This window comes from Loxodonta africana, chromosome 11 (assembly GCF_030014295.1).
Source record: "Loxodonta africana isolate mLoxAfr1 chromosome 11, mLoxAfr1.hap2, whole genome shotgun sequence".
NCBI lineage: Eukaryota > Metazoa > Chordata > Mammalia > Proboscidea > Elephantidae > Loxodonta > Loxodonta africana.
The window spans coordinates 2976345-3001618 of record NC_087352.1 but is presented as its reverse complement, the minus strand read 5'-3'; the positions used below and the strand labels follow the sequence as shown (position 1 = coordinate 3001618).

General features: G+C 51.2%; 1 protein-coding gene across 6 annotated transcripts in view; it reads right to left on the bottom strand.

Annotated features, from left to right (window-relative positions):
• Positions 1-25274, bottom strand: part of SIPA1L3 (signal induced proliferation associated 1 like 3) — a 291228-nt gene that overhangs the window by 126891 nt on the left and 139063 nt on the right. Inside the window, exon 2 of one of the 6 annotated variants that reach the window (XM_064293576.1) lies at positions 14113-14192. The exons of the other annotated variants lie outside the window; for them this stretch is intronic. The gene's annotated coding sequence lies outside the window, so the exon portion shown is untranslated. The remainder of the gene's footprint in view (positions 1-14112; positions 14193-25274) is intronic. 6 annotated transcript variants of the gene reach the window in all.

The following is a 25274-nucleotide window of genomic DNA, read 5'->3' as shown; positions in this document are numbered from 1 at the left end:
AAACAAGAGTCACACTGCTCCGGTAGATACATTTCTTAAGATTTCTTAAGTTTCTTCTACTCTATACGGACCTTTCTCCCTCTAATTTGCTGCCGTTTACTAAAGGTATGAGGTCCCTGTCCTGTGGAGTTTCCGATTTCTGGACCTGGCAGACTAGACCTCCTGGTGCTGTTCAACATGTTGCCCTGTCCCCTGTACTTCCTGCAGGCAGCCCCACCAGCCGTCCCACCAGAATGGAAGTGGAAACGGTGGATGAGTCAATATGAGCACTAGTGGATTTGGGGGAGGGAAGCCACAGAGAGGTGTTTCTAGAAATCTGTGTGGTTAACAGATACTATGAACTGTTAATCAGATCCCATCACTCCGCTGCTGAGATCTCCCCAGTGACTCCTGGCTGCCCTGGACTAAAATCCAAACTACTTCTTCCAGCCACAAGCCTCCTCCACAGGACCCCGCCCTGCCGGCCTCCTGGAGTCTCTCCCCTCCCCAACCAAATTCACTCTCACGGGCCTTCTGTTCTGACACCAAGCTCAATCCCGGCTACCTGGATATCCTGCCTCTGTTCCCCACCAGGCTGGTCCCTTCCCCTGATGTCAGCTCTTCCATGAAGCCTCCCCAAGCCGCCTATACAGGCAGAGAAGCCCCCATCTCCTTAAACCCTTTCTCCATCACCCACTCGGCTTGCTTGCTTTTTTCTTAGCAGTTACCACCAACTGAAATTATTTTGTTCCTTGTCTGTTTACCGAATGCCTCCACCACTAAAACGTCAATTCAATTCCAGGAACGTCTGTGTTGCTCACTGGTGTATGCCCAGTGCCGAGAAGTGTCCAGGACACTCATTCAATATTGATGTACGAACCTGTGAACAATGGCCTCTGCCTGCCTGGCCGCGTAAGCACACCCTGACTCCTCAGTCCTCTGGACAGGGAGTTTACACCGCGGGGTGGCAGCGTGGTGCCCTCTGCAGGATCACCCCCTCTGTCTACCTCCAAATCCTGCAAGATGAAACCCCTGGCTTCAGAGGAAGGGGAACACAGCTGCCCTCCCACTAACACAGCTGATTTTGTTCAGAGAAGCAGACAGCTGGGTTGGGATGGGCACCTGACTCAAGGTGACCAGTAACTTTTCTTTCTCGTGGAGTCTGGGGCCAGACGTGGCCATTCTGGTCAATGTTTGTTGGTACTTTCAATGCAAGGAAGTAGGATGCTTTGCGCGCGCACGTGTGCGTGTGTGTGTGCGTGCATGTGCGTGCGGGCGGGCGTGAGGGGGGGGTGTTTCCTCACTCATACCTAGAGGGACAGAGCGAGCTGCCAGGGAGACTCAACTGCAAGCATGAAGCAGATTCGAGGAGCAAAACGGAGGAGAGATACAGCCTCTGAGGAATGAAAACCAGAAGGTGAGGGGAGAGGCAGGGGTGGGGAGTGACATTCCTGAGGATGTCACAGGGAGGCAGTAGAGGGCACAGGGCAAAGACGGGGAAAGAAACTAGGTCACTGGAAGGCCCACAGGGCTGGACTGGCTAGGGGACACAGGCGAGCGGCCAGGTGGGGCCCTCCGTGACCTGGACACCAGGCGCATCTTCCAGAGTGGCAGATGGACACTCCTCCACTCTGGCCGACCGGGCCTGCGGGAGTGTAGATGCCAGATCATCTGACTTCTCAAGAGAAACCAGAACCTAGACTTGTATGAAACATTTCTCAATTTAAAAAACAAAAAATTACAACGACAACAACGATACTGCACTACCCTGCAGAGACGATCTCTAGAAGAATTTTAAAGAATCTGCTAATGGTTGCCTCTGGGGAAGGAGAGTGAGTCTTCACCACCCCAGCCTCCTTGCCTGCTTTGTTTTCCTCCTTACCTGTAGGGATATCCCGCTCCATCCTCTTATTCCTTACTGCCCTCCTCTGCCTTGAGAATGTGAGCGACTACAGTATCCCCAGTGTCTAAATGCTTGCTGAGAAGGGGAGGAAGGAGCCTTACTTTCCACTATGGACCACTGGCTACATTTTGAATTATTTGGAGGTATGTCTAATCAGCAAATAAATACCTCTTAAGAACGTTGTCAACAAAACCAACAAAATATATATGTGGGCTGGACCTGGGCAGGGGCCACCAGGTTGCAACCTCTGGTCAATGGTCAGTGCTGCAGCTGCTCTGCCACAGATGAAGGCATGAGTCCAGATCCGCACTCTGCTAGGCACTGTCTTCCAAGCCAGACTGGAACGGCCAGGCCGAGGGCCCCCCTCCGGCCTGGCAGCCCTCCCTTCGTGGAAGCCCAGCCTGGGGTCAGCCTGGGCCGAGCATGGAGGAGGGGTTAGTTCACCAAGGCCAGTGTGGACTGGTTAGGAATGCAGGCAGCCCGGGCCGGCCCTGGCTTGCTTATGCAAGCACCTCCTGACAGATGGGCTTTGCCGATGGTGTTCTGTTTCCAGCCCTGTCAGAAACCCCCAATCCAATTTTCTCCCCTCCGTGAAAACGCAGATGTTCTTGCAGGCCTGTCTCTGCACAAATCCCCCTCCATGCAGGTGCAGCCGTGTCTCCCTGTGACATTCGGGGGCCCAGCAGCACCATGGGACCCAGGGGCTGGTGCATGCTTCTCCCCCTCCCAGCTGCCTGGCATCAAGCTCCCTGCTTCCTAAGAGCACCCCCATCTTCCCAAAGGGAAAGCCCCGTGTGAGCAGCAGAGGATGTATGTAGCAACCAGCCCGCCTGGGTTCAAATCCTGGCATGCCACAGACTGGTTACGGAAACTGACTCAGTTTCTATCTGTAAAATGCAGAGACCACCACCCCCCTTTATTTGTTGTTAGTGGCCACTGACTCAGCCATTGACTCATGGTGACCCGAAATGCTGCCTGGTCCTGGGCCATCCCCCTGATGGGTTGCAGATGGGAAAACTGTGATCCATAGGGTCTTCACTGGCTGATTCTCAGTGGATCAGAAGGCCTTTGTTCCCTACCTCACAGTCGCTGCCATTACTACCACTGTGTTGTATCTGGCAGAAGCCACCCCCCGCCCCAATTACAGCAGCACAGCCAGGAGTGGGCACACGACTTGGGCTAGCCCACTGAGTGTTCCCTCCTGGGAGTCTGCACCAGGGTCCTGAGAACATGGAAGGCTAAGGAGTGTCCCTGCGGTGGCAGGCGGACCTGGCTTTTCCTGGGGTGTGCCTTCTGCCAGGACCCCTTGGCTCCTTCAGTCTGGTGCTTCCTGCCTGTTTTCTAAGCCTGCTCTCCTGGCCTCCTGACGATTCCGTAAGCCTCTACCAAATTCTGTTTCTGCCCGGATAGCCAAGCTTAGCTTCTGCTGCTGGCATCTGAGGACCCTAATACTCAGCTCTGTGTATAAAGATGGCAGCTGGGGGACTGTGGATGGGAAAATAGGGCAGTAGGATGAGAAGAAAGTAGAGTGGAGTCAGGTGGGATGCCTTTGCCTGCAAACAGAATACCATCTGACAGCACCTCGGGTAATGAAGACATTATCTCCTCTAACAGGAGCCGAGATATGGCAGCTCCAGGCTCCATGCTGGCTGGATGGTGACTACATCAGGCCCTTTCTTTTCCCTCTACCTTCCTCACTGCTGCTGGCTTGTATCCTTTGGTGTATTGCCTTATGGTCACAAGATGGCAGCCACAGCCTGCTTCTCACTGAACCAGGGGCACGGGAGAAAGAAAGGAGTGATGTAAGCGTGCTCTACTTGTCTGTCTGAAGTAATTGGGAAGAAGTATCTTTCCCAGAACATTCCCTCCCCCTCCCCCCACCTCAGTAGACTTTCTTTTATGTCTCACTGGCCAGAAATTGGTCACATGGCCACTCCAGCAGAAAGGGAAGCTGGGAAGGCCAGAACCTGTGACTGTTTTGGTTGGTTTGCCCTTGGGCCAGTCAGGACTCATTCCCTGGGGCTGGGTACACTGCCTCCCAGAAAAAAGTCGCGTCTGTTAGAAGAGAGGAGCCCTGGTGGCACAGTGGTTAAGAGCTCAGGGGCTAACCCAAAGGCTGACTGTCTGAATCCACCAGCTACTCCCTGGAAACCCTAGGGGGCAGTTCTACTGTGTCCTACAGGGTCGCTGTGAGTCGGAACGCAATGGCTTTGGTTAAAAGAGCAGTGCATCTGTGTGTAAATGCTCCCAAACTGTCACAGTGAAGGAGCTGGGGAACCACAAGCTAAGAGGCTGGGACACTGGACAAGGAGGCAAGCACCATGGCCTCAGTGAGCTGGCTCTAAAGTACCTGCTCTGTGAGGCCATGCCGTCTCCCAGAATGCCACAAGGTAGGGCCAACCCAAGGTAGGGCAGAAGGGGAAAATACAAACCTTCCAGGGGTAGATATTTGTTGTTTGCTTCCCTGGCCTCCATGACTGTTTTGGGGAGGTTCCTCTCTGGGATCTGCCCTCTGAGACTCTTAACCAATGGGCTACAGGTGTGTGTGTGGGGTCTTTCCCTACCTGGGAACAAACCACGTGACTGATCAGAACCAATGAGACCCAGTGAGGTTTTTCCCAGGAGTGCTGAAGCCAAAGCCTGTGTTTTTCCCTCTGAGTCTGAGAGGATGTGAAGGATGGAGTCACTGCAGTCATCTTGTACCCATGAAGGGGGAACCTGTCTGTGAAGGGGGCTGAGAGCTGGAGAGAATCTGGGGGCTGTTGTCTTCATTTCAATCTCTACATCAAGCCAGACCTGAAGGTAGCCCTAGTCCACTGCCTACCCCTGGACATTTAGTTATACAACACAACGACAACAAAAACAACACACACGTACACATACATGCAAGCACACACCCACGCAAGCACACGCCATCCAAGGTCCACCCTGAGGGCAGAAACTTTCAAACAAGGCAGCGAAGGCATTAGAAAGTTCCCTCAACAACACAGGAAATACTTCTTTCTTAAAAGGCAGATACCACAATACAGAACTAGGCCCACCAAACGACAGAAGGGTCTAGATATACAGACGCTGGAATTGATTGTAGTGACTCTGAATATTCACAGAGGCCATAAAAGTCCAATCCTTTCAAGATGCAGTCTGTCAGAAGTGACTATGCAGCCAACAGGAAAGAAACTTCCAGGGGCCAGATCCCCTTCTCAGCCTTTTTCACATTTGTTCTCTCTCTCAACCCCCACGACGACCCTCTAAGTGTCTGTATTATTTCCATTTTATAGACGAGAAAACTGATGAACATTCCGAGGAACTCGAGTGTCCAGGCTACATGGCTACCAGCTGGCAGAGTCAGGATCTGACCCTAGCTGCTTAATCTCTTCTCAAGTCAGACAGCCCTGAGTGCCAGCACCAGCCAGCCCTGGCTGCAGTCACGGGCAACGTCCTGGGCCTCTGTGGTTCTCACTGTCCTCACTGGCGATACAGATAAAATACCCCCCGACCTGACTGCTCTCCTTTTCTTTCTTTTATTGTGCTTTAGGTCAAAGTTTACAGAGCAAATTAGTTCCTCATTCAACAACTTATATACACATTGTCTTGTGACATTGGTTGCGAATCCCGCCATGTGTCAACACTTTCCCCTTCCCCAACCCCGGGGTACCCGTTTCCATTTGACCATTTTTTCCTGTCCCTCCCTGACTCTTCATCTTTGCTTTTGGGCAGGTGGTGGCCATTGAGCTCATATATGTGATTGAACTAAGAAGTGTGTTCCTCATGTGTTTTTATAGGCCTATCTTTGGCTGAAGGGTAAACCTTGGGAGTGGCTCCAGTTCTGAGTTAAAAGGGTAAGTGCGGGCCATAGTCTTGGGGGTTCCTCCAGTCTCTGTCAGACCAGTAAATCTGGTCCTTTTTTTTTTTTTTTTTTTGGTGAATCTGAATTTTGTTCTACATTTTTCTCCCATGCCTTCCCCTACCTTATTGAAGTTTGTGCATACACAGGATCACTTTAGGGCTCCCCTAGGAAACAAGATGGATGGAAGTCTTGGAAATCTCATTATGGAGCACCACGGCACAGACTCCTCTCTGCCCGCCCACGGAGCAATGAGCCCTGTCCACAAATCCTGCACTTTCCCACTTAACGTCTAAGAACCCAGAGAATCAGGGCTTCTAACTTAAATCTTCCCAGGCATGCAGGAGGGGCCTGCATTCCTATCAGGGCCAAGGCGACAGTCCCCACAGGGGCAGGGGCAGCCATTTACAGCCATCACATTCAAACAGGTGAGGGTTCCACACGGGTCACAGTTCCTGCATGGCCTGTCCTGCTTTTAGGGGGCCAACGGGTACAGTATTCCCCTTCGGGGAAATGGGGAAGAATGACTTCACATTATGCATTGAAATTTTAGACTTGCATACTACGTTTTCTAAAACACAGCCATCCTGCCTGTGGGACTCTGCAACACCAGCGCACAAGCAAAGACAAGGGCATAGCAGTGTGGTGCAGGATGTTCACAGGCTACACTGCCACAGTACGGAGGCACGACATGGCTGAGATGCCCGTCGGCACAGGAGGGCTAAGTGAACCTGGGTGCCGCCATCCCAGGGAATACGATACAGCTGTAATAGACACTCGGTAGAGCTGTGTGACATGAACGCAAGATGCCCACCCAGCCTGTCCTGGATTGAATGGTGCCCCAAAATACAGGTGCTTGTCCTCCATTTTGTGATTGTAATTTTATGTTAAGAGGATTAGGGTGGGATTGTAACACCATCCTTACTCAGGTCACTCCCCTGAGCCAATGTAAAGGGAGTTTCCCTGGGGTGTGCCCTGCAACACCTTTTATCTCTCAAGAGATAAAAGGAAAGAGAAGTAAGCAGAGAGTTGAGGACCTCGTCCCACCAAGAAAGCAGCACCAGGAGGAGAGCACATCCTTTGGACACGGGGTCCCTGCGCCTGAGAAGCTCCTCGACCAGGGGAAAGTTGAAGACAAGGACCTTCCTCCAGAGCCCAGAGAGAGAGAAAGCCTTCCCCTGGAGCCGACACCCTGAATTTGGACTTTTAGCCTCCTTTACTGTGAGTTAGTAAATTTCTCTTTGTTAAAGCCATCTACTTGCGGTATTTCTGTTACAGCAGCACTGAATCCTCGTGACAAGCCTAGGAGGTAGCAACTAAACACCATCCTTATTTTAAAGCCAGTGCGACTGAGGTCACCCAGCTAGAAAGTGGTGGCACTGGGATTTGAACCCAGGCAAGCCAGCTTCCTAGTTTATACTCTTCCTCTGTGCTGCAGCTTGTGAGCGAAAAGCAGCAAGCAGCAGGACAGTTTGCACAATGTGTCCCCATTCTGTTAAAAAGAACAAGGGACAGGCCTCGTGTGTGTGTGTGTGTGTGTGTGTGTGTGTGTGTACATAAACCTCTATAAATGTATAGGAAAAGACCTAGGAAGACACCCACCAAACTGGTAACCGTGACTACTTGTAAGGAGTAAAATAGGGGAGGGGAATAAAGGGAAACATTTTTTTTCTTTCCAGTTCTACACGTCTGCGTTTCAATCTTCACAAGCATGTTCACAGCCCACTCGGCACCCCTGCCAGCCCTGCCCTGGTCTCTCTGGTCCCTGGAGGTAAGCCCTGTGAACAGGCTTTGCGTGTCTTCTTGCAGACCCTTTTATTCTGTGAATCTCCTAGGAAATGTTCACACTTGCATGGGGGGAAGCATCCCGTTAAGTTTTCAGTTTGTAAGTGAGTAGGTGCGAGACACATGGGTGCAGTGAAAGCCACCCCTGGAAAAGCCTCATATATCAGAACGCAAAGTAGAATGGAAGAGCCGCACCCCCTCTGCGGTTGAGCTCAAATCCCCTCATCTGCCATGCTTCTAGGGCCCACAGAGTCTGAAAACCAGCATGCTTCCAAGTGGCAAATTCCTTCACAGCCTGGAGAGATTTCTGTACCCGGCAGGCTGGTGGGCAGCAACCCCACTGAGGGAAAGAAGGGGCACCCTCATCGCACGTGCACGCACTCCCTGGTGAAACGCAGGCTGCCTTCACCCCAAATGCTTCAACTGCAATGTCTCCTTTGTTTTAATTTTGAGGACTAGTATAGTTGAACTGGAGTCCCTGAGTGGTGAGTTAACATGCTCCGCAGCTAACTGAAAGGTTGGTGCTTCAATTCCACCCAGAGGCACCTGGGAAGAAAAGCCTGGTCACCTACTTCTGGAAAATCAGCCAGTGAAAACCCTACGAAGCACAGTTTTATTCTCACACACATGGGGTCAGCTTGTGTGCAAGCTAGTTCAGGGAGACTAAGATCCCACTTCTGACACCACACTGCATGGTTGATAACAAATCCTACCACTCACTGGCTGTGTCCTGTGGAAATCTTAACATCCCTGTTCAGTTCAGCTGTCCATCCAGCCCTTCTCTCTCTGATCTGTAGCCATCTGGGGCTAGGTCAGCAGGTACCAACTGCAAGCTGGGCAGCCCACACTTCAGCCCAGCCAGCCCCAAGACTTGAAGCCCACATTACTCCCTCCACTTCAGACCGGCTAGCTGCCCTGCTCTTTTGGGTCCAATAATTCACTGGGTCACAACTCACAGAGCTCACAGGAGACTCTACATCTGTGATAACATCTTTAATATGACAAAAAAGGATACAAACAGAAATCGCATAGGGGGAGGTCTGGGAGGGGTCACAGTATGAAGCTTCCATGTCCCAAGGGGGGCACTACCCTCCCTGAGAGCAAATGTTCACTCTTATCAACCAGGAAACTCCCTGAGCTTCTGTCTTCTAAGACCTTTACTGGCCTCTTCACTTGGCCATGACAGATTACATCATGCCTCCTGAGGCTTAGTCAGCACTGGGCCCCCAGATGGTCCCTATTGGTCTGGTCAGCCCCTAGTCATTAGCCTCAGGTGTTGGTATGGCTTGAAAGAACCAAGAACAAAAGGCCAAACTGCTTTCTGCAAGGTGACTCTATACCTTGTACCATGAGGTGGAATCAACTCGATGGCAACGGATTTTTTTTTTGGACAGTTGAACTTACATAAGTTAAATACTTATATGATTAAATGCTTAAAATAGACAGAAAGAAACACAGCTGCCGTTGAGTCGATTCCGACTCATAGCAACCTTATACACAACAGAACAAAACGTTGCCCATCCTGCATCATCCTCACAATCACTAGCCAGTTCGAGTCCATCACTGGGGCTTTGTGCCAAGCCATCTCACCAGGGTCTTCCTTCCCCTCACTGGCCCTCTATTTCATCAAACATAATGTCCTCCTCCAGCAACTGATCCCACCTGATGTGTCCAAAGTGAGCAAGTTGGACAATGATCTGTTGTGATCCATAAGGTTTTCATTGGCTAATTTTCAGAAGTAGAGTGCCAGGCCTTTCCTCCTAGTCTGTCTTAGTCTGGAAGCTCTGCTGAAACCTGTCCACTATGGTCGACCCTGCTGGTATCTGAAATACAGTGACATAGCTTCTAGCATCACAGCAACATGGAAGCCACCACAGTATGAGAAACTGATAGATGGAAAGTGGAAATGAATAATAGAAAGATGTGCAGTGCAATGATGACTTTTGTGTGGCCTTCCTTAGTCACAGTCTTGTAACTCCCACCCAAGTGACTGGGTGGGACTGTGAGATAGGGTAACTGTGGCCCACCAAGGGAACAGCCAATTCTACAGTAGAGAGGAGGATCCTACCACCACCAAGGAAGAACAGCAAGGAGCAGAGAGCACATCCTTTGGACCCATGATCCCTGCGCTGAGGAGCTCCTAGAAGCAGGAGACTGAGAGAGAAAGAGAGCAAGCTGTAAACCTGAAGGTGAGAAGCGGTGGCAGGAGAGAGCCGGCAGCAGGAGGTGGTGCGATGAGCTTCCTGGCCCACTGAGAGAGAGAGCTGAGTGCCTCCGGGTAGAGCCTACGGCCAGGAAGAGGTGTGCCCGCGAGCACAGGTGGGAAGAGGCTGTCCTGACCGAAGAAGAACTGTATCCGGAGTGTTCCTGAGCCTTAACTGGAACTGCTACTCCCCTAATCAACCCCATAACTGTGAGTATGGTCTGTGAGCTCTGTGGCCACTGCAGTGAATTATCCAATCCAGCAGACAAGTAGAGAGAGCCATGGGGGGACAGCTAGTGTCCAAACTAGTCAGAATGGCAGAGGAGGCTTGTCTGGCCACCACTTCATGGGAACAGCCTTGTGCTGTTGATCTTGGTTCTCCTTCCCCCTTGTGGGGTTGGAGAAGGTCAGATACTGCCCCAAGCTGTTTCTATAAGATGAATTAAAAAAAGAAAAAGTGGGTCTTGAAGTTATTTCCTGATGTGGCAGCTACAGCATAGTGGTTACAAGCAAAGACTAACCAGAACAAAACAAAACTCAACTCATAGCAACCCTATATGACAGAGTAGAACTGCTCCACAGGGTTTCCAAGGAGCAGCTGGTGGATCTGAACTGCCAACCTTTTGGCTAGCAGCTGAGGTCTTAACCACTGTGCCACCAGGGCTCAGCACAGACTCAAAACCAAACCCAGTGCCGTCGAGTAGATTCCGACTCATAGCAGCACAGACTATGCAGGTTCAATTCCCAGCTCGGCCACTTAAATGGCTATGAGAACTTAGCCTCTTTATTCCTCAGTTTTCCCATCTGCAAAATGGAGATAACAACAGGGCCTGACTCTTTAGGGATGTTACAAGTTAATAAATATATCCATGGCATACAGTAAGTGATTCAGAAGTATTAGCTAGTATCATCTTTACATTTTTTAAAATAAAAACTTTATTGAAGTATAATATGAATACAGAAAAATACACTAATCCTAAGTACAGGATTCAATGAGTTTTCACAAAGCGAAGACCCCCGTGTACCAGCACCAGGTCAAAACAAAGGACGTCACGACCAGCACGGACAAGGCCCTGTGTCTCCTCCCAGGCGCTGCCTCCTCTCAGAGGGTAACGCTACCCTGACTTCTAACACCACAGATTAGTTTTGCCTAATACTCATGCAGTTTTAAAAATCATGGACAAACAGATCTGGAGTCCGAGGTCTTGGGCTGGGTCCCTGGCTCCTGGCTGAGCACTTCGGGATCAGTCATCTCATTTATTTTAGACTCGGCTTCTTTCTCTGCAGAATGGACATAAAAATACCTCCTACCTCAAAGGGTTACTAAGTTTCCTGAACTTGCCTGGTGACAAGAATCACCGGGGCCACTAATTAGAAAACCCAGATCCCCTAGAGCATATATTCTTAATGGGAGGGGGTGAGAAGGTACGGAGAAATCATTTTTACTTTTGTAGTAACAATAATGGAGCCCTGGTGGTGCAGTGCTTAAGAGCTCAGCTGCTAACCAAAAGGCTGGCAGTTGGAATCCACCGGCCGGCCGCTCCTTGGAAACCCTATGTGGCAGTTCTACTCACAGGGTCGCTATGAGTTGGAATCAACTCCACCGCAATGGGTTAGTAACAATAATAAGTCTCAGGCAAACAAATGGGACCAGGCGTGGCTGCAGAATGAGCCCTTGTGCCCTGGGCTCTGGGAGCAGGAAGCACAGGGTGGTGCTCCTTGAACACAAGGCGGGGTGGTCAAGAAGCCCTTCTTCCTGGGGCCCCTGGCCAGGGCCACGGGGAGGTACCCATCTGAGCCTGTGGGGGTTGGGTGGGTTAGTGGGTGTGTTGCTACCCCCACCCATGCACATGTGGGGGACCATCTTGTTCCAATTCTGGGTGAAGGCCCATTAACTTCAAATGAGACTTTGAAAAGCAGAATTGGGAAAGGAAGCTTCCTGGGGTGTGGGCACATGCCCCAGGCCCACCCAGGAGCTGCAGCCCTGCTGTCCTTGAGTGGGATGACGTGAAGCAGCCGGGGAGGGGCCTGTTGTCAGGGCGGCCCCTTCTGGGGAGACTTACACAGGGACACACCCTGCCCCAGCTGCCATACTTTCCCTGAAGAATCTTCTAGTTCTAAACCGGCTGCTGTGAGGCAATTCCAACTCATAGCGACCTGATAGAGTAGAACTGCCCCACAGGGTTTCCAAGGAGTGGCTGGTGGATTTGAACTGCCGACCTTTTGGTTGGCAGCTGAGCTCTTAACCACTATGCCATCAGGGCTCCTCCGCGGCTCCAACCAGGCCCAATGCCAAGCCACGTGCACTGGTGTGGCTGTGCCACTTATTTGGATAGTGAAACTTTCAGGAAAATAGCTGTTGCTGCCTGGAACTCCCTGGCCGTCCCCACCATTAGCACGTGGGGCAACGTGGGGCCCCACGGGGGCCCCCAGGACCAGCTTCCAGGCAGGTCTGCTGTCACAGGTCGCTGCCCAGGCCGTCCGCTGGTTAAATATTGAGTGCCTTGCCCCACCCAGGGCTGGAGCCTGTGGCCAGGCCAAGCCTCTTTTAGAAGATGATGTTTTAGCAGCACGGAGCCTGGCTTGCAAGCTAATCCCAGCTAATCGCCACTGAGACCTGCTAAGATCACATCTGTTGGGCCTGGAGATTAAATCAATATTTGACAATCTTGATTAAATAGAGCCAGGAAATCTTTGTAAAAGAACATCTGCTCAAGCCCCTTTCTTTCAATCCTGCCCTTGTGAGGCCAGACGGGGGTGTCTCTGGCTCTGCTTGTCCTCACCTGAGGATGGCCTTGGGGTGGGGGCAACAATGGAGCCCGCCATGAATACTGTGGCCAGGAAGGCTCCCTGCAGTGGGCGGGACACACGTGGGTACAGCTGGGCCTTGTTAGCCTGGGTGGTGACTCAGCTGCTGGCCGTAATCATCTATCATTTTCACACACACACCACCCCACATACCCCAATCCCGGCAGCCCAGAGCCGGGCCCTAAGTGGAGCGAGCACTTGACTCGAAACACTGAACTCAAGTCTGACAACCTGCTGAGGCAGGTGCTACTGTCACCCCCATTTAAAATTGGGAAGACTTGGATTTAGAGAGGGAGTGCGGCTTGCCCAAGGTCACAAAGACGGTGAGAGGAGGAGCTGGGATTTGAACCCAGATCTGGCTGACTCCAGAGTCTGCCTTTGTTATCACTCATGGGGCCTCCTCGTACTTGAGAGCACAAATCTCCCAAACTGGAGCCAGGAGGCCAGGTTCAAGGCCTGTTCTAAGGGTCAGTTTCCTCAGCTACACGTAACAGTGCCACTCCCACATACTGAGCGCTGGTCCAGCACCTGGCCCTACTGAGCCCACCCAGCAGCCCCAGGGGGAGGGTCCTGCTGTGCTTGCTGCTTCGCGGAAGGGCAGGCTGAGGCTCAGAGGGCAGGCTGCCTATTCAAAATCACCCACTGAGGTAAAAGGCAGAAGTACAGCCATGAACACAATGGGTGCTCAGTGAATGCCTGCCCTGCACCCCTGGGTGATTTACAGACAGAAATGAGGCTCATGGCCCTGAGTCAGATTGTTGCTGTTTGCAGCCAGTGACTTGGCCCCTGACTCATGATAAACTCAGGATAAGGAAAAAAATAAATACTAATGATGGTAACAGCCACTGCGTTCACAGGACAGTCATGGAGACGGGGTGGGGGTGGGACGTGGTCAAATACCCAAAGGCCTGGAGGGCCCTGTCCACGGCCCCCTCCCCAGCATCCCAAACGGCTCGTGGGTCAGAGTGTGTCCTCTATGAAACCAACGCAAAACCAACATCAACTAGATAACCAGCCAGCTGCCGGGATAACCAACCAGAAAACCAACCTACAAGATTACCAACCAACTGACTAAACAATTAACCAACCAAGCAAGCTGCCAGCCAGCCAAGCAGCAAGGCAAGAAGCCAGCTACCCAGCCAACTGGCTTCACGTGTGCCTGCCCCTCTACATCTTCACCCCCAACTCTCTTCAACTCTGCCCTGTGGCTGTGTTCCCGCCCCGCCTCCCTGCATCCAGGTCCCCCACCTCTCTGCACCTATACCTCCATCTGTGTCCCTGTTCTCCCATCTCCACTTGTCCCTGTCTCTGCGTCTTTCTCTCACACTCTGCTTGTGTCTCACATCCACATACAGATGGCCACCCAAAAAAACCCAAACCTGTTGCCGTTGAGTCAATTCTGACTCATAGTGACCCTGGAGGACAGAGGAGAACTGCCCCATAGGGTTTCCAAGGAGCGGCTGGTGCATTTGAACTACCGATCTTTTGGTTAGCAGCCTCAGATCTTAACCACTGCACCACCAGAGCCCAGCAGATGGCCACAGCCCTGCACATTTCTGGCTTCTGAGTCACATTCCCATATTAACTCACCACGAAGGATCTATCCCAGGCCAGGTAACCCCTGCCTGGTGCCGCTGTTAACCTTCTCTCAGGTTCCAAGTCACCAAAATCTACAGGGAGGGAGAGAAGCCAAAAAGAAAAAAGAAAAACAAAACTGGCCAAGGTTGTTTAAAAACAAAGAAACAAAATCAGGAGGCAGATACCAAACCCTCCGTTAATTACAGAGCCACTAGCACGTGTGGCACCGTTCTGGCCCCAGATCTCCCCACGGTCTGGGCAAGGTTCACGACTACCTGGCCCGGTCTCGCCCCCACCCTTGAATGGGATGTTATAAGGGAAGGTTGCTGCTTCAATCAGAGAACTCAGAAGGAATTCAGAAAACTGGCATTCTCTCTCACATCACAAAAATTAGTATTTAGAAAAAGCCCCCCCAGCTACTTATTTTACATCTATATATCTACTTAGGTCAGCGCAGATCTGGGGGACTGACCTACAACAGTGACGGCGGTTACCCCAGGGAGGGAGCAATGGGGTGTGTGTACACGTGGGTTCATTCTATGCCCAACACTAAAGCTCCCCAACTGCCCAGCCTCGCTCACCTCCGTCTTGGCATAACCTGTCTATTATTTAAGGTGGTCCTTTCAGTCAGCTCAAGCCTTAGGAACATCACTGCTGGATTCATTTTTTTTTACCTCTAGTACACATTAAACAAGATGCACAAATACCTAAATTTGTAAGGCTTGCCTGTGTACCAATGAAAATGAGCTTTAGTACCAGAAGTGAGCTGCCATCCGAAGCAGCATGGGTGCCTCAGTCATGATACCGGGTAAAAGCCAGGCACAGAACAACACGCAGTTGATGGTTTTGTTCACATGAAGTTCAAGAGCAAGCAGGAGAGAGCCATGCTATTTAGAGACGCTCACACAGGTGATGGGATGACCGCAATGGCAAGGAAATGGTGACCATCAAAGTCCAGAGAGGAGGGGCCTCTGGCGGAGGGGAAGGGGGGCACACGGGGGTTTCTGGGCTACCGGCACGGGCTCCTTCTCGCCGGCAATGGGCTCTACGAGCGCTTACTTTAGAATGTCTGCCAAACTGCACGTTTATGTTCCGTGTTCTCTGTGCGCGTGTTAGACTTTCCATAACCAAGTTTCTAAAAGCTCCTCCGTGTTGTGCGCGTATTGTTAAACAGTAAGAACGTACTTTTGTATTACATGTATAATTTTAAAAATATAAAAACATATTTCAAAGTCTCAGCTACTTGATCATTGTCTGTGGAGAGTGGATAATTACTTGTACGTACACACACTCAGAGCCCTGGTGGCGCAGTGGTTAAGAGCTCGGCTGCTAACCAAGAAGACGGCAGTTGGAACCCACCAGCCGCTCCTTGGAGACCCTACGGGGCAGTTCTGCTCTGTCCTGTGGGTCACTGTGAGTCAGAACCACCTCCGCAACACCTAACAACAAAAACGCACACTCTCTCTCTCTCACTTTCACACACACACACACACACACACACACACACACACGTGTGTCACTCTGGCTCCACTGGCTCTAAATCCACTTTCTCTTCTCTGGAAGGTTTCCGCCCTGCAGAACCGGCTGGGCCACCGGACCTGTGTGAACGCAAACAGCCGGGGGAGGCAGGGAGAGCTGGGCGGCGCCTCTCCACGTGATGGCCAGGGACAGGCGGAAGGAACTACCTGAGAAAAGGAGGGGGGCAACCCACCTTCCTTGCTGGGGTCGGAGGAGATGGGCAGACGTAGGGGCTGTTTGCACATCACCATAACCAACACTCCTTCCCACAAATGTGTGCAGGATGGAACCCAGGCCAAAGCAGAGGAAGACAGGCCGGAAGGGGCAGGGGCCTCGGGAGACTGGGGAAGGGCCCTCTGGGAGCGCTTCCAAGCCGGGGTCACGAGGAAATCCAGGTGGCAGGCACAACACTCTCAGCCTCTCACTCCCAGGGCAAGAGACTTTTTTTTTTTTTTAAAGTGTTCAGAGTTGGTGGAACCTTTCTCGAGGCATTTAGCAATAGCTTTTAAAAACGTTCTCACCCTCCCACCCAGTAATGCTACTTCTGGGAATTGATCCCGAAGAAATAATGAGACGGAGAAAAAGATTCATGGCATTGACTACCAAGCAAAATAACAGAACCAACTCAATGACCAACAGGAGCAGGGTTAGGTAAATCCCTGTACGTCCTCACGCCACAGACAGTGTGTATGTATATGCAGATGGGGTTGTAGAAGCCTACGCAGAGATGCCCTAAAATTCTAACAGTAGTTATCTCTTGGTGCTAGGACAGCTGGTGGGTTTTAAAAATTTGCTTTTTATACCTTCCTATGAGTGTGTTTTCAAAATCAGGAATAAAAACAAATATGTTTTCATTCATTTATTTCCGTTCACTAGATAAGTATTTCTTGAGCTCCTACAATGCAACAAGGGAGTGAGCAGGGCAAACCTTGTCTCTGCCTTATGACTAGAGGGGAGACAAACATTAAATTCATGTACCAAGTACACACAGTAAAAACTGAGATAAAGAAAAAATAAACTGATGAAGGGAAGGAATGGGGGATGTAGACAGGGTGGTCAAGGAAGGCTTCTTGGAAGAGGTAGTGTTTAAGCCCTGAAAGATGCAAAGTTGGCAAGGGTGGGACTGGTGGAGGGGGTGGGGAACAGACGAACAGCAGGTACAAGACTCCAAAGCATTTAGGAGTCTGGAATTTACTTCCACTGTAGGTTTAGGAAAAGCAGTGACCCCATCCGGCTGCCACGTAGACAATGAACCCAATGAGGGGCAGAGAGCTCAGTTAGAAGGCTGGGTAGCCACCCATGTGAGGGGCGAGAGTGGCCTGGCCCAGAGCAGGGGTGGCCCTGATGCAGAGAAGGGGCGGACTGGAGGAGATCTGGTGGCTCATGCAAGCCTGCGCTGTCTGGTGGGTACCAGGTGCTGGCCACAGAGATGCCCTCACCTGGCTCAGACTAGAGCGGAGAGATAAATAGCAAAATTGAGCAGTCTGGGGTAGTTTGTCTGGGCGCCCACAGCCCGCTGGGAGGGCTGGGTTCAGCTTTAAGAAAATCTGACTTTTCAAACAAAAGCCAGCCCAGCTCCTCCTACAGAGCAGGATGTATTTCCACATCCTGAAACCCTGGTGACATAGTGGTTAAGTGCTAAGGCTGCTAACCAAAAGGTCTGCAGTTCAAATCCACCAGCTGCTCCTTGGAAACTCTACGGGGCAGTTCTGCTCTGTCCTATAGGGTCGCTGAGTCGGAATTGACTCGATGGCAACGGGTTTGGTTTTTTTTTTTTTTTGGCTGGCATCCAGGGTAACAGATTCTCACAAGCACTCCTATGGCAGGGAGCATCCTTCCCAATGGACAGATGCAGAAGCTGAGGTGCAAAGCAGTGGTGGTCCTTGACAAAGCAAACAGCAAGATCACAACAATAACCAGAACTCTGGGCCTCAGGGTGAGAATTCTGCTAAGCTCCCGAGAGCTCAAGTGCCAGGCGCTCATATTCTGCTGCTTGTTGTCTAATTCAAACCCACTCTCCTGTTCTTCCTCGAGGGAAGCCCGCATTTGTTTGGAGCAGCTGAATGCCCATTCAAAAAGCTTGCTTTCCCAGGCTCCCTTGCAGCTACGGCTGACTACGCGTCCTATTCTGGTCAATGATAGGTAAGTGGTACCCTACTGGGGGCAGAGGGAAGGCCCTAATAAAAAGGAGTACCATCAGCTGCCATCCCCTCTCCCTCCCTCCCGGAATGTGGACACCGTATCTGGAGGTGTGGCAGTCATCTTGTGAGCAAGAGGCTGAAAGCCACATGCTGAGGATGGTAGGTGAGGAGTCAGAAGGAGCCCACTCTCTCAACCAGGGGTCCTGCCCCAGTCGGCTTACACTCCCTCTCCTTACTACTGGCAAGAGATAAAGTGTTGCTTTATCTAGGCCACTGCTCCCTGGTTTTCCGTTACATGTAGCAGAGTGCAATCTTGACTGATAGAGGACCTACCCTGGTCCTCGTTTTACAGATAAGGAAACTGCAGCTCAGACAGGGGAGGTCACTAACCCAAGGCCACATCCAGTCATGAAGAGAGAGAGTGTGAATGTGAGCCTGTATTCCTAACCCCTTCTACAGCAGCACCTCGGATCCTAGTTACAAGTACTGGCTTTGGAGAAACCTTGTTTTCACTTCACTTCTCCACTTAGTAATTTATTTGTCTGTCCCCCGCCCCCTTGCCGCACTAGAAGAATGAGCTCCACAGAGTGCTGACCCCCATCACCTAGAGCGGCACCAGCTCAAGGTCGGTGCTGAGGGCGTGCCTGCTGGACGAACCACCACTTAATGCGTGACAAGGCTGGGTGACACCTTTACACCGATTTCTCCTCTGGAAAACGCGAACACCAACATGTGTTTCACCAGATGTGGTTTGGGTTACTGAGGGAGAATGTCCAGCTCCGGGCATGGTGTCCAGTAAGCGCCTAATAAATGATTCCATTATTACCACACATGAGGTTGTGGAGGTCCACTTTCCAAAACCTTGTCTCATGGCTTCACCAACTCTTTTTTTTTTTAAAACTTTGATTCAAAGATAATTTCTCTACACAACTAGCTATAACTTACAAGGCCATACATCCCCTAGGACTCACAACTGATTTTCATCTGTTCTGTAGCCACAGTGGCCTCTTTGCCACCCAGCCTCTGCCTTACGTCCTAACTGCACTAACATTGTGCCCTTTGCAAACCAACCTTCCTCATCCTGAGGCCCTACTCTCAACCCACCTCCCCGGGGACACCTTCTCTGATATTCTCAGCCCAGCCAGCACTGCAACTCTGGGAAGCCCCAGTGGCCACCCCTTTGTGGACCATCCTCAGGACATTCCCTCCTCCCCCACCTATGACAATCCCTAACGTGCTGTCAGCAAAGGTTGTCTACCTGGCATTCCTGTTGGGTGCTTCAAGTAGATACATCAGCCCCCCAATACGACCAGCTCTGGGGAGACAGGTATTCTTCTGTCTCTTTGGGAATGCCTGGCACATCAAAATATGAATCAAAGAATGAATAACAATTCTGGCTAACACATGGAGCCTACTTGCTACGAGTGGGAATTGACTTGACGGCACAGAACTAAGTGCCAGGCGCTGCTCTAAGCACTGTACACGCACTGACTCATCTGACCCGCACAACAGTCCTGCAAGAGATACACTATTACTGCCCCCCTTTCGCACATGAGGAAATCAAGATGCAGACTGAAGAAACTTGGTCAAGTTCACACTGCTGGTAAGTGGCAAAGCTGGGTTCAGATCCCCACTCCAGAGCCTGTGCTTTTAATTTCTAAGCTCTCCCTCCTCACAGCATGAATTAATGCACAAACCCCCACGCCTGGGTGATGGAGGCACCTGGGGGCAGGCCTGAGCGGAAAGCAAAGCTCACTTCTTAAAGCCAGGGCAAACACCTCACTGGCTTCCTGACAGCATCCCCAACCCTTTTTCTCCTTTGCTTACCCCCCATTATCAAGGCTGAAAAAGGCAGACATTCGCTTTTCTAGTCTTTCCTACAGTCAGGAGTAGCCATGCAACCCAATACTGGCCAACAAGATGTACGGAGAGGTTGTCTATAAGCAGAGAAAGCTTCTGGAAAGTTTTCCCTTCCCTATAAAAGAGAGGTACCCATAGCCCCTGCTGGCCCTCTGCTTCCTGTCCTATGGCTGTCAGAGGAAGGGATACTTGCAGCCACAGCAGCTATCCTGCAGTCATGAGGAAAGGCCAAGAGAATCTTGGAGACACAGACTTGGGGCCCTGACATGTGGAGTTGCTGAACCATTCCTGGCACTGCCTTTCCTCTTGGCTTCTGCCTAACTAACACTGAGGCAAATGTGCCCATGGGTTAAGCCACTGTGAGTTGGTTTTTCTATTACTTGTATTCAAGGTTGAGATATAAAAGATTTAGGAACCAACACGGCACACGCAAAAGGTAGCTAGGATGAACGGCAGCCAGTGAACATCAACATACAAGCCTTGCTTCTATGTATATACTTGAATAGGACTGGAATCAACGTGTTTTGCTCACTGCTGTCTCCCAGCACAGCCCGGTGCCAGGCACAGCAGGTACTCAGTGTTACCTGACTGGACAGACACATCCTGACTGATAGCCCTGGAGAACATATATACAATCACCGAGAGCTCAGGCACTGCGCCCGACACACCCGGACCTGAGTGCCAGCTACACCACCTCCCAGCTCTGTGCGTAAGGATACCTTTCCGAGCTTCAGTTTCCTCATCTGGAAGTAGTAACCTCAGAGGGTTGTGGATGGAACTTCAACAGTCACACAAGTGGGCCACTTAGCAGAGGACCTGGTGTGATGCAGGGGATGCGTGCTAGCCACTATCCTCATCTTCCTCTTTTAACCTTTCATTTCCTGCCTGTCAGAGGGCTACCCTTACCTGTGTCTGCATTATTGAGTCTCTAGTAAGATAACCCACTGCCATGGAGTCGATTCTAACTCACACTGACCCTACAGGACAGAGAAGGACTGCCCATAGGGTTTCCAATGCTGTTATCTTTACGGAAGTAGACTGCCACATTTTTCTCCCACCAGCGGTTGGTGGGTTCAAACAGCCGGCCTCTTGGTTAGCATCAAAAAACCAAAAACCAAACCCAGTGCCATTGAGTTGATTCCGACTCATAGTGACCCTATAGGACAGAGTAGAATTTGCCCCACAGAGTTTCCAAGGAGTGCCTGGAGGGTTTGAACTGCCGACCCTTTGGTTAGCAACTGAGCACTTAACCACTGCGCCACCGGGACTCCTTTCTGGTAAGGCACTATCTTAAAAAGTACAGTATAAAAGGCTATGTAAGCAAATGTCAACCTTTTCTTTAACTCAGCAGAGTAGAGCATTTACGAGCATGGACTCTTCAACTGCCTGGGTCTGAATCCCAGCTCTGCTGCGTGACCCTGAGCAAGTCACTTCACCTCACTGTGCCTCGCTTCCTCATCTGTGAAATGGGGATAACAGAAGTACCTCCCTCAGGGGGTGCTGTGAAGATGAGATGAGCTAATGTACAGTAAGCTCTCAGAGCCACGCCTGGCGCAGGTAGCCACCCGGAGTGTCTGCTGCTGTCGTTACTGTTAAGTGCGGAGCCCAGTAGATTCCTGCGCTGTGACTTCTTAGATGTGACTTTTGCCAACTTAGTTAACTCTCTCCCCTGCCCTCCAGAAAATGGGGCTAACAGTAAGCCAAAAACCTGCTGTTGTCAAGATGATTCTGACTCATAGCAACCCTGTAGGACAGAGTAGAACCGCCCCATAGGGTTTCCAAGGGGCAGCTGGTGGATTCGAACTGCCAACCTTCTGGTTAGTAGCCAAGGTCTTAACCATTGTGCCACCAGGGCTCCAGGCTAATAGTAGTACCCCCTTATAGGATTATTGTAAGAATTAAATATATGTAAAATGTAGCATACTTGGAACAAGGGCCACTTTCCAAGAAAGGCCCAGCTCACGTAAGTCATCACCGCCATGTCTGTCTAGCTATCTCACCTCTCCTGTTCTTTAACCTCCCTGTTGGCCTGTTGGGCATCACCCTGCTCCCCTAGCCTCCCCCGCCCCACCCACATGAAGCCATCAGCTCCAGGAGAGCGTACAGTCCATCTGCATTTGAAAACACCCTGTTCTGTTGATGGGGTATAAACCAGCACGCTGTTCTTTGAGCGCAATGTGTCAGTTTATGCAGTTAAAATCATGAACACTCCTGCACCCAGTGACTCCAACCCCTATGAAAGCGCTGGCCCTGGAACCTGAAGCGTCCCATCGTGGCACTGCTGGAGACTGAAGAATCCAAAGACAACCTCAAAGTCCCTCTGTAAAGAGCCAGTTAAGCTTTGATATTACATCCAATACAACTCCGGGAAGCCATGACAAAGAACAAGGGCACGTCTAATGGCTGACAGGGGAAAATGACCAAGAGACACTGATAAGTGGTAAACGCATGCTGTGAGAAACAGTACGTAGCATATCACGTTAAAAAAAAAAAAAATTATGTGCTGTTAAGAGGAAGAAAGTGTGGAAGCGGTAGTAGTAACAATATCAGCAAACACGGATACAGTGCTTACCACGTGCCAGGCACTGTTCTATGTGCTTTACACATATGTTAGTGACTATGTGCGCATAAAACCCTGTAAGGTAGTGTCATAGATTGCATTATGTCCCCCCAAAAATGTCTGTATCAATTTGGCTAGGCTATGATTCCCAGTATTATGTGGTTGTCCTCCATTTTGTGATTGTAATTTTATGTTAAAGAGTATTAGGGTGAGATTGTAACATCCTTACTAAGGTCACAGCCCTGATCCAACATAAATGGAGTTTCCCCGGGGTGTGACCTGCACCACCTTTTATCTTACAAGAGATAAAAGGAAAATGAAGCAAGCAGAGAGGGTGGGGCCTCATATCACCAAGAAAGAAGCACCAGGAGCAGAGCACATCCTTTGCACTCGGGATCCCTGTGAGGAGAAGCTCCTAGTCCAGGGGAAGATTGACGAGAAGGACCTTCCTCCAGAGCCAACAGAGAGAGAAAGCCTTCCCCTGGAGCTGGCGCCCTGAATTTGGACTTCTAGCCTACTGGACTGTGAGAGAATGAATTTCTCTCTGTTAAGGCCATCCACTTGTGGTACGTCTGTTATAGCAGCACTAGATGACTAAGGTAGATACAATTACTGTCTTCATTTTACCAATGAGAAAACTGAGGCAGAGTCACTTGCCTAAGGTCACACAGCCAGTAAGTGCTGGGACCAGGCTGTCTGGTTCCACAGCTCATACCTTGAACGATGTGGCCGACACAGACAATTGTTTGCAATGGTTATTTTAGCTCTGGAAAGTGGGACTGGGGCTGGGAGAGCAGGGAAAAGGGAAAGACTTTCCATTTTTACTTCACATGAACTTTTATAATGTTTAAATTTTTAAAAATTCACACACAAAATTAAAAATAGAAATTTAAAAATAAAACCACATTCATGGAAATGAATATGTACCACCCCACTCAAATCTGGGAGAAAGGCGTATATCCAAGCCTGATTTATCTTTTCACAAATTTTACTATACTGTCTCCATGGTTCCTAAAGAGCCAACAGAGAGAAGCCAGAAATGCCTCCACAGGCAGACATGCAGGTCTGAGTTAAAAGAGAGAGAATGAAGTATTTTACTTTTTTAGAAACTTTAAAACAGTCAATCATGACGATGGTAATGATGTTAACAGCTAACACATACCCCATTCGTGGCACAGTTCTAAGCATTTTACATATGTTAACTCATTAAATCCTCAAAATATCATATGATGCAGATACGATTATCATGCCCATTTTGTATTTAAGAAAACTCTGAGGCCCACCCAGGGAGGTTAAGTAACTGGCCAGCATTTGAACGCCAGCCCTTCATGACCATCCCCTCCTGCCTCACTCACTACACCTCTGAACGGGGCACGCGTGGCAAGGGAAGCCCGGGCCAGACTCACAGGCACATGAAGAGGCACTCGGCCAGACCAGTCACCAGAGCATCAAAACCCCCGGGATGCCACTGTATACCCCCCAGACCGGTGCAAATTAGGGAACGGGATAACACAAGGGAAGGCAAGCAAAGGAGGAAGCTGGACTCGCCCACGCTCTGGGGAAGTGTGTGCCAGCGCTGCGTCCTGGAGAGCAACCTGGCCATGCCCGAGGAAAGAGAGAGTGACCGCCTCCAGCCACGACCCCAGGGGGCCACGGGATCCAGGCATGTGGACGCCCCCAGGAGCGCTGTTTACGGTGCTGCGGGGCGGGGGAGACGCGGGCGAGACGCGGGCCAGACGCGGGGGAGACGCAGGTGCCCGCTTCAGGGGACTAGGAACGTGGGGCGCGGCGGCGCACAGGCCGCATCACCGGTCAGCGATCAGACACAGTGCCTACGCTGCGTGCGCGCCGAGCAACACGACCAGATCTCAGAAACACGCGGTGTGGGGAAAACCGGAAAGACGCAGGAAAAAAAGAGAGATACGGAGCCCAAACGCCCTCCTGTGAGCTGACCGTTCACCCAAACCTCGGTATATATCTTGCAAGGATAGGTACACAGCTACAGACACGACACGGACACTTCAGAGCTGGGCTGAGGGGAGGAAGGAGGAACGCAGCTGAAGGAGGGAAACCCAGCGACAGACAGCTAGCCCGTGACAAGGCGGCTGACAGTTAGCCCGTGACAGCTGACAGCTAGCCCGTGACAAGGCGGCTGACAGTTAGCCCGTGACAGCTGACAGCTAGCCCGTGACAAGGCGGCTGACTGACAGCTAGCCCGTGACAAGGCGGCTGACTGACAGCTAGCCCGTGACAAGGCGGCTGACTGACAGCTAGCCCGTGACAAGGCGGCTGACGGTTAGCCCGTGACAAGGCGGCTGACTGACAGCTAGCCCGTGACAAGGCGGCTGACTGACAGCTAGCCCGTGACAAGGCGGCTGACGGACAGCTAGCCCGTGACAAGGCGGCTGACAGCCCGTGACAGCTGACAGCTAGCCCGTGACAAGGCGGCTGACAGTTAGCCCGTGACAGCTGACAGCTAGCCCGTGACAAGGCGGCTGACTGACAGCTAGCCCGTGACAAGGCGGCTGACACGCACGTCGCCGGGCCCCCTTCTGCGGGCTCTGGGAGGTACGATGACGATGCAGACACAAGTCATTACACTGCTTTGAAAGAAAACTACACTTCTTTGTTCTCAAATGCCGCAAAAGCCGTAGGGCCTGGCAGAGTTGGTGGGGGGGCCTGTCAGGAACTGGGCTTTGAGGCGTGTCCCCGCCGTGGCACACACTGAACCGTCCACTCAACGCCCCCTTCCCCGAGGGATTCATCCGCCCATCCCTGCAACGTGGGCCTCATTGGTCTAGGCAATCCCAGCGCGGCGTTCCTCTGCGGACCCTGATTGGCCCGCGCGGGGCACATGACCTACGCTGGACCAATCAGACCGAAGGGAAATATTTACACTCCATGGGGCAGGGGGCGCTTCTCTCTTTCCCGATGCCTGTGGACAAGAGAGCAAGGAGCCCTGATTTTCACTGGCAGCCATCTTAGGACTAAGAGGCAAATACCCCTTAAACCGAAAAAAACAAACCCAGTGCTGTCGAGTCGATTCCGACTCATTGCGACCCTATAGGACAGAGTAGAACTGCCCCATAGAGTTT